We start from the raw sequence: 6740 nt of genomic DNA, 5'->3' as shown, positions 1-6740 counted from the left end.
ATGAAGGAAGCACTCTAATAAGCCGTGTGACAACATATAGGGTCTTACTTCCATAAGGGTGGGCCTTCTATTGACTCTTTTTTTATAATATTGCATTGCTTACCATGTGAAAAGTACTGTGGATTAGCTTTTATATTTGTCATATTTCTAAATCACACGTTGGAATATGTTTGCCAAGTTATTTCCGATGTCTATTCTGGCTTTAGTTTCTTGCCTTGTACAGGGCTCAAGCAGTTGCCATTGTTCCCATCTACTGCTGTGTTATGGCTCTATAAGTGCATGTGCCTGAGTGATAATCAATAGGATTCGCTGTGGAAGTGGATGTGTGTGTTGGGGCATCACACAGGGGCGTTTGGGGGTACTCCTTTTTGTATTCCCTCCCCCTTCCTCCCCTGGTCCATATATGGAGGACAGTGACCGGACGTGTGTCTATTAAAAAGGGATCAACAATGAAAAAGATGGCAGGAGCAAAGGGCCAAGTGGGAGGAGGGCAGCAGGGCGAGGTGAAGCTCAAAAGGAATCGCTGGTACTGCTTTGGATCTTCCTGCCTGTGTTCATATCCTCTCGTGAAGGAGAAGCACAAAAAAAAAATCAGGAGGGGGCGACCTCTGCTGTGTGACCCTAACGCCTTCTTTCGACTTCCACAACACATGTTTCTCCACACCGCCAACATGGCAGCCTTCCTTGCTCGGCCTGTGAGCCAGGTTGAGGTCGTTGATTTGTTCTTATGAAATAAACACAGTTAAACTGGCTGCTATGTGGACCCACCACTCCTGGTGCACCCTAACCCACCACCTTCCAAACCTCAACCCCTCCCTCTCTTTTCTCCAGAGCTCAAACAGCTGTGGTCCCATGTAAATTTTACATGACTGGTACCTCATTTTACAACCATCTTCACCACCCCTTCTTAACCGAACACCTACTTTACCATATCATGTTGCATATTGATATATGTTATGCATATAGAGCATTCTATTTGCCTTTTGCATCATTTGCATGCCTGATTGTGCCCCCCCCCCCATGTTTGATTGTTGCATTCATTTGTTACATGATGCTGAAATGTGATATTTGCCGTGAAAACAAAAGGCAAGGGAGTGAAGGTAGGCGACTGTGCATGTGTGTGTGTGTGTATGTGTGTGTGTGGGGGGGGGGGGGGGTCCCCTTGACCCCTAAAATGCAACGTAATCCAGTATGCCCCCCTTTGATTGGGGCATTTTCCTGACTTAATTGTTGTCATCAGTGTGGTGCACTATCAGCAGGCATCTGGAAGTACTTCCAAGTCCGTGGTGAGCCCCCCCCCAAAAAAAAAATAAATAAAAAAATAAAATAAAATTGAAGAGTGGGGATCTAAAAATCCACACTCAGTCATGGTTAATGCAAAAAATGAAATAAGAAATGCAAAGATGACGTTTGCGTCAGCAATGAAATACGCCATGTTTGGCACAATCAATAGGGACCCTGACAAAAGGTGGGATGTCCATTTGGGGCTTGTTGGCTAAGCTGTGATCTAAAAGAGCAAGGCAAAGGTCTGCACTGGTAGTCTTTGTTTTCAGTGCAGACACTACAAGTTGCCCCCACCCCACTCTCTCCCTCTCGCTCTCAAAGTGGAGCGGAAGAGTGGGCTGATACCGGTCTCATGTTGCGTATGGATTTTCGTTTATATAATCGATCGAAATGTCCCAATACATTGATTTTGGGTTCAGTGTTTTACAAACAAGCGTTTATGGCTCTCGATTTTGTGTTAGGACTGATTCCAGTGTGACAATGATGCGCGAACACGTCTGGCTGTTGTTTTTCACGTTTAAAACAATGTTTGAATGATAAATTTGACATAATCAAAATATTAGTAGGGAGTATTAAAATTGCTGGAGGGTGATTAGGGTTAACATTAAAAAAACAATATGTTCTGCCTCCTTAATCAAATAAAGTGGTGTAAAAACACTCACTCACGCACACACGCGCGCACGCACACACAAAGCATTTCCTTCCCTGTGAATTTCTCCTTGAATTATATGCCATCACTAGTGTGTGTGATTGCGGAATATTAAATTAAAGTGGGATAAGTCGGCACCGAGGCGGGCTGCGTCCAATCCGCAACTCATTTCCCGTGTTGGAGCAGCGCATCACTGCTCCTCTGCTTTCAATGACAATGTGCCAAATGTGCGCATTTTGAACAACACTTTCCATATGCTATTATCGGATCGCTACTGAGCAAGAGAAAGACTGCAAAACGGAATGCTTTATACCAAAGGTACCAAGAATCTACACTTTTCCCCCTCCATTTTCACACCCTTTCACTGGCTTTGTGGTGTTTGTGATCTTTTTGATGGGTGATTTTAAACGAGGTAAGAAAGGTACATTTGAAGGTTTTTTTTTTCATAAGAGTTTGCATATTTTATGTGGCGCTGTCTGGTGGCTTTAGGGCTAAAGATGCGTGGGAGCACACATAGTTAACGTTAAAGCGAATAGCAAAGATATTCCCCGTTCTTTTTATTTCTTTTTACTTATTTTTTTAAATTTTGAAAGGTTTGTGAATTAATGCTGGTGATTGCGAGAAACTTTAAAATGTTGTTGAAATCAAAAGAGAAATGTCTCATTTGGATTTCGTTTGCTGTTGCGATGCAACTTTTCCACTTTTAATTAATTTAATGAATTTATATGCAGCAATTTGGGGAGTATTTTTCTCATGTTTTGGGATTTAACGCATCGGACATTATTGGAGCTTAACTACATCTTTTATTTCTTATTTTTTAACTGATTTTTGCACGTGTGTGTGTGAGAGACTGTGAGGAAGAGAGAGAAACTTGGCCAGTGGGTCACTGCATGTGGCAGGTAATGGGTCACAGCTTTTTTTTTTTTTTTTTGGCGTGTTTTGGGCGGATTTTTGCGAGTCACAGTGGATCAGCCGTGTGATGTTTCGGGAAAACACGATGCGGCTTTCGAAACACACTAAACCGGGGATGTTTATATGAAGAGATATTTATTAATAATGCAAGCGTGACCAATAAAAAACATGCGTTTTTTTTATTTTACCACAATTTTCTACATTGTCGAATCTTTTTTAGCCCATTCGCTCAAAATAAAACACCAGTGTTAATACTTAAAGATACAAATATCATCAGCGCTTAGTAATGAAAAGCTGACGACTATATATAGTTTTACGTATCAATACAAATGAGATCTATTTATTCTAAACTTCACATTATAGCCTATATCGAACGCGCATGTTTTATTGGAGCAGCGTTTGCAGATAAATTATGAATTATGAATTGAGGATGCTAAAAATATGCAGTTATTTTTTAAATGCACACCGGAGAACGAGCATCGTCAGCAGGCAGAGAGAAAGCAGACGAGGAGCAATCGGGTGGGAATGGATTTGTGTTCAAGATCACTTTCCTAAATTATCGATATGTCCCCTCTTTTAATGGAGGAAAAAAAAAACCCGAAAAAAAGTCGAAACGAGGAGCGAAAGGAAAGACCACCGTTTACCTAAAGGATGCGCCTTTAAATTAAAGGAGAAATCGATGTTTTATGACTATACCGTAATCCTCCGTTTCGCTGTTAAATTTATGCAATGAAGAATAAGTCCACGCTTGACAAGCAAACCAACGGTGCGCTATACTTGAACATCCATCACACGAGCGATTCCACTGGACTCTCGGGGCCGATTGTGAAGGTAGCGTCGCTGGGCTTTTGCAGGCTGCGAACCCCCCTGGAGGACAGGGAGGCAGCTGCAGCAGTAGCCTCGGTTCCGGTGAGAAAGTGACAGCTAGCCCCCCCCCCCTCTCTCTCCCTTTTGGTGTCAAAAGACCTGTCTAAAGACAGAATAACCAAGCCTGAGGTCGTGTGGCTTCTTAAGGGTCCGGTCCGGTCGGTGCATGGCCGCAAAGTGGAGCAAGTATAGTTCACTTGCCAGTAGCAGCCTTATCGTCACATCCCAAGCCCCAGTTCACTTCACCCCCCAGCTTCGATTTTTCTCCCCCCCTCCCTCCCCCCGAACCAAGGAGAACCAGATCTCTTGATTTTCTCCTCTATAGAGAAACTCTCGCCTATAAGCCGACATTGTGCAAACTCAAAGTAAACAGTTTGCATTGAAACGCTCAATAGGGGTACTTTGTGTTGCATCTTCGAATGAGGGCGGGAGGAGGGATTGTAAAACTTGTACAGTATTTTTTTGACTCTTGTGAACCCACACGGGCCCCTTGATGGTCCTGAAGGGGCGACACGTGTACGTACAGTTCACACACACAACCCTTGACACATAAAACACAATGTTTGGCATATGAAAATATGTCTAGTGTCTTCGGACATATTTTACCCACGCAACATTGTGTGCATTTTCAGTCGCGGATCCGTCTTTTTTAAAAACGCATCATATTTACTCACAGCAGGTGCTAAAACATGTTTCATATTGCTAAGCCTCTTCCAATTTTTTATTTTCTCAAGTATCATTATGCATGTCGCCTATTCTTGGCAAAACACGTTTTATCAGTATAAAAATAAGCCTTTGCTTGTCCATCCTGTTTATTTCTTCTATTGTTCTGCCTGCGCATGTGTCATACTGTACTTTGGATTAATATACACCGATGTTATTTAGTTTTGCTGTTGGATCTATATTTCGCTCCGTTTCCTCTCCGTGGACCTTCTGCGGTCGTCTCATTTGCATTGCGGGGACTGTTGATCAACTCACTAATTACACTTCTTTTTTCCTCTCTCCGCCTCCTCTTCCTTAGCACCCTCCCTCTCTCTCTCTCTCTCTCTCTCCTCTCTCTCTCTCTCTCTCTCTCTCTCTCTCTCTCTCTCGCTCTCTCTCGGTGTCTCTCGACCCATTCCCAGAGTGCATATCGGGAAATGGACACACAAAGACATGCGCACTCAACTTAATCAGCCATTTTTAAAAAAAAAACAGGGCTAAAACGATAATAATTAGCAGAATAAAGACATATCGGATTTTCATTTCCTTCTCAACCTCGGCTTTTGGTGAATCTCCGTCCACAGGAGAGACCGCGTTAGCAAGCCCCGTCTACACGTCGACTCACCGCCACCGGAACCAAAATAAGGGACTCTAAGACCGCTTGACGTTTGTGATTTTTACCCCTCTCCCCTTTCCCCATCATCAAGTGGGAGGATTATTTCAATTTCACCTGTTTTTCGTAATTGTCTCCGTGAGCTGGATGTGACTGTTTTGTACGAGCAAGAGCGAAGAGGAGCGGAGGTGGCGGCTTTGGAGGGGGAAGAAAGTAAGTTCTCTCCTTTAACTTTTATTGAGTAGTTGGCTCGGTGTGTGCGCTCCATCTACCGCTCGCCTATCGATTATCTATCTGGCTGCTGGTTCACTGACATCGGGTCAGTTTGGAGAACAGGTGTTGGATGCCGTGTCATTTTTGTTCTCTTTTTACGAGTCCACAGTGGAGGCGAATGTGGACGCCGGTGTTGTCCGTGCATCTCCGGCAATTTGGCTGCGGTCACTCTGGGTGACTGCCAGCTTCGAAAGGGCTCTTTACGCGCGGCTCTGATACCACGGCGGACCTCTTAAGGTCCGATCCCAAGCCTTCTGGGACTAGAGCCGGACGAATTACTCCCGCAACTGAGCCGCTACACCGGAACCCGAGCAAACGTTTCGCCGCTTTTCTGAAACATTTTTTTTTCAATTCATCGGCTTCCTCGGCTCTGATTCCCTCCTTCCCTTCTCTTCCTCACGTTTGATACCTAATTTTGGACGCTATCGCGAAAAGCGTCTCCCGATGACACCGCGCGAAAAAGTGCACAATTTAAACATTTTTTTAATAACAACCGCGTATACAACCTCATACGTTCACCTGCTACGAATAAAGTACACGAAAAAGTAGGATGCTTCCACTATCGCGACTTTGAGCTGCCTGTGAAGGAGAAGCGATTGTCCGGCTGCCGGGGGAAGAGCTCTCACCACCCCGGTGTCAGCGTGAGGTAGATCGGAGACAACCAAGCACTGTCCACAGGCTTAATTGTAATCATTTTATAAAATAAAACATTTTATCTACTATTCTCCTTAGGTTGTACTCGTAATTAAATTCTAGTCTGCGTATTCATTTATAATCTCACAGAGCATATTTTGTAAAACTGTCCTTTTATCAGTTTGTTTTATTCTTACGTGTTTTTTTCAATTAGTGTTTTTTTTTTTTTTCTTGTAAAAAGACGTCTCAGAATGGGACACAAGTGACAGGTCGTGGGATTGGGTGGAGGTCATCGATCGCACAGAAAAAAAAGATCAGGGCCAAGGGGCCAGTCTGTCTCCAAACCGAGTTTATAACCGTGTAGCGTGTGTGTGTGTGTGTGTGTGCACGCGCGCGTGTGTATGCGTGCGTGCATGCGCGCGTGTGTTCTAAGTGTATTTTTCAATGCAGGAAAATCTTTTTTGACCTAAAATCTATTTCGGTGTCTTGTTTGTCTTTTCTGAATTTAAGCGTGATTTATTTTAGATTTTAATTGGGATTATTCTATTTCTAATACGTTTAAACGGTTTTGACTGAATATTACTTGCAAAATAGTATTCGTACAATTTGCTCATTTAGTGTGAATTAAGACAAGGGAGGACTAATGCTAAAATAAAATGATAGTATCTTTATTTATCTTTGTAAAAACAGGTTTTTAAATAAAAAAAAACAATGTCAAAAACAATGTCATATTAATTGCTGACATTAATTATATTAATTTGTATATTCAAATACACATTTAATTGCCCGTAATATAATTTTTTAAAT

The 6740-nt window shown here is 42.8% G+C and overlaps 1 protein-coding gene across 2 annotated transcripts in view; it reads left to right on the top strand.

Annotated features, from left to right (window-relative positions):
- The first annotated feature begins 2118 nt into the window (after nt 1-2118).
- zfhx4 (zinc finger homeobox 4) overlaps nt 2119-6740 on the top strand; it is a 92096-nt gene continuing 87474 nt past the window's right edge. The window contains exon 1 of one of the 2 annotated variants that reach the window (XM_088401650.1): nt 2119-2251. The gene's annotated coding sequence lies outside the window, so the exon portion shown is untranslated. Of the gene's footprint in view, nt 2252-4864; nt 5241-6740 lie in introns of those variants that run through there. The other variant, XM_088401649.1, reaches the window with a different exon arrangement.

Source organism: Hippichthys cyanospilos, chromosome 19 (assembly GCF_059441005.1).
Source record: "Hippichthys cyanospilos isolate Australia breed blue-spotted pipefish chromosome 19, RoL_Hcya_1.0, whole genome shotgun sequence".
Classification (NCBI taxonomy): Eukaryota; Metazoa; Chordata; class Actinopteri; order Syngnathiformes; family Syngnathidae; genus Hippichthys; species Hippichthys cyanospilos.
The sequence above is the reverse complement of the archived record's forward strand: the minus strand, read 5'-3'. Positions and strand labels throughout refer to the sequence as shown.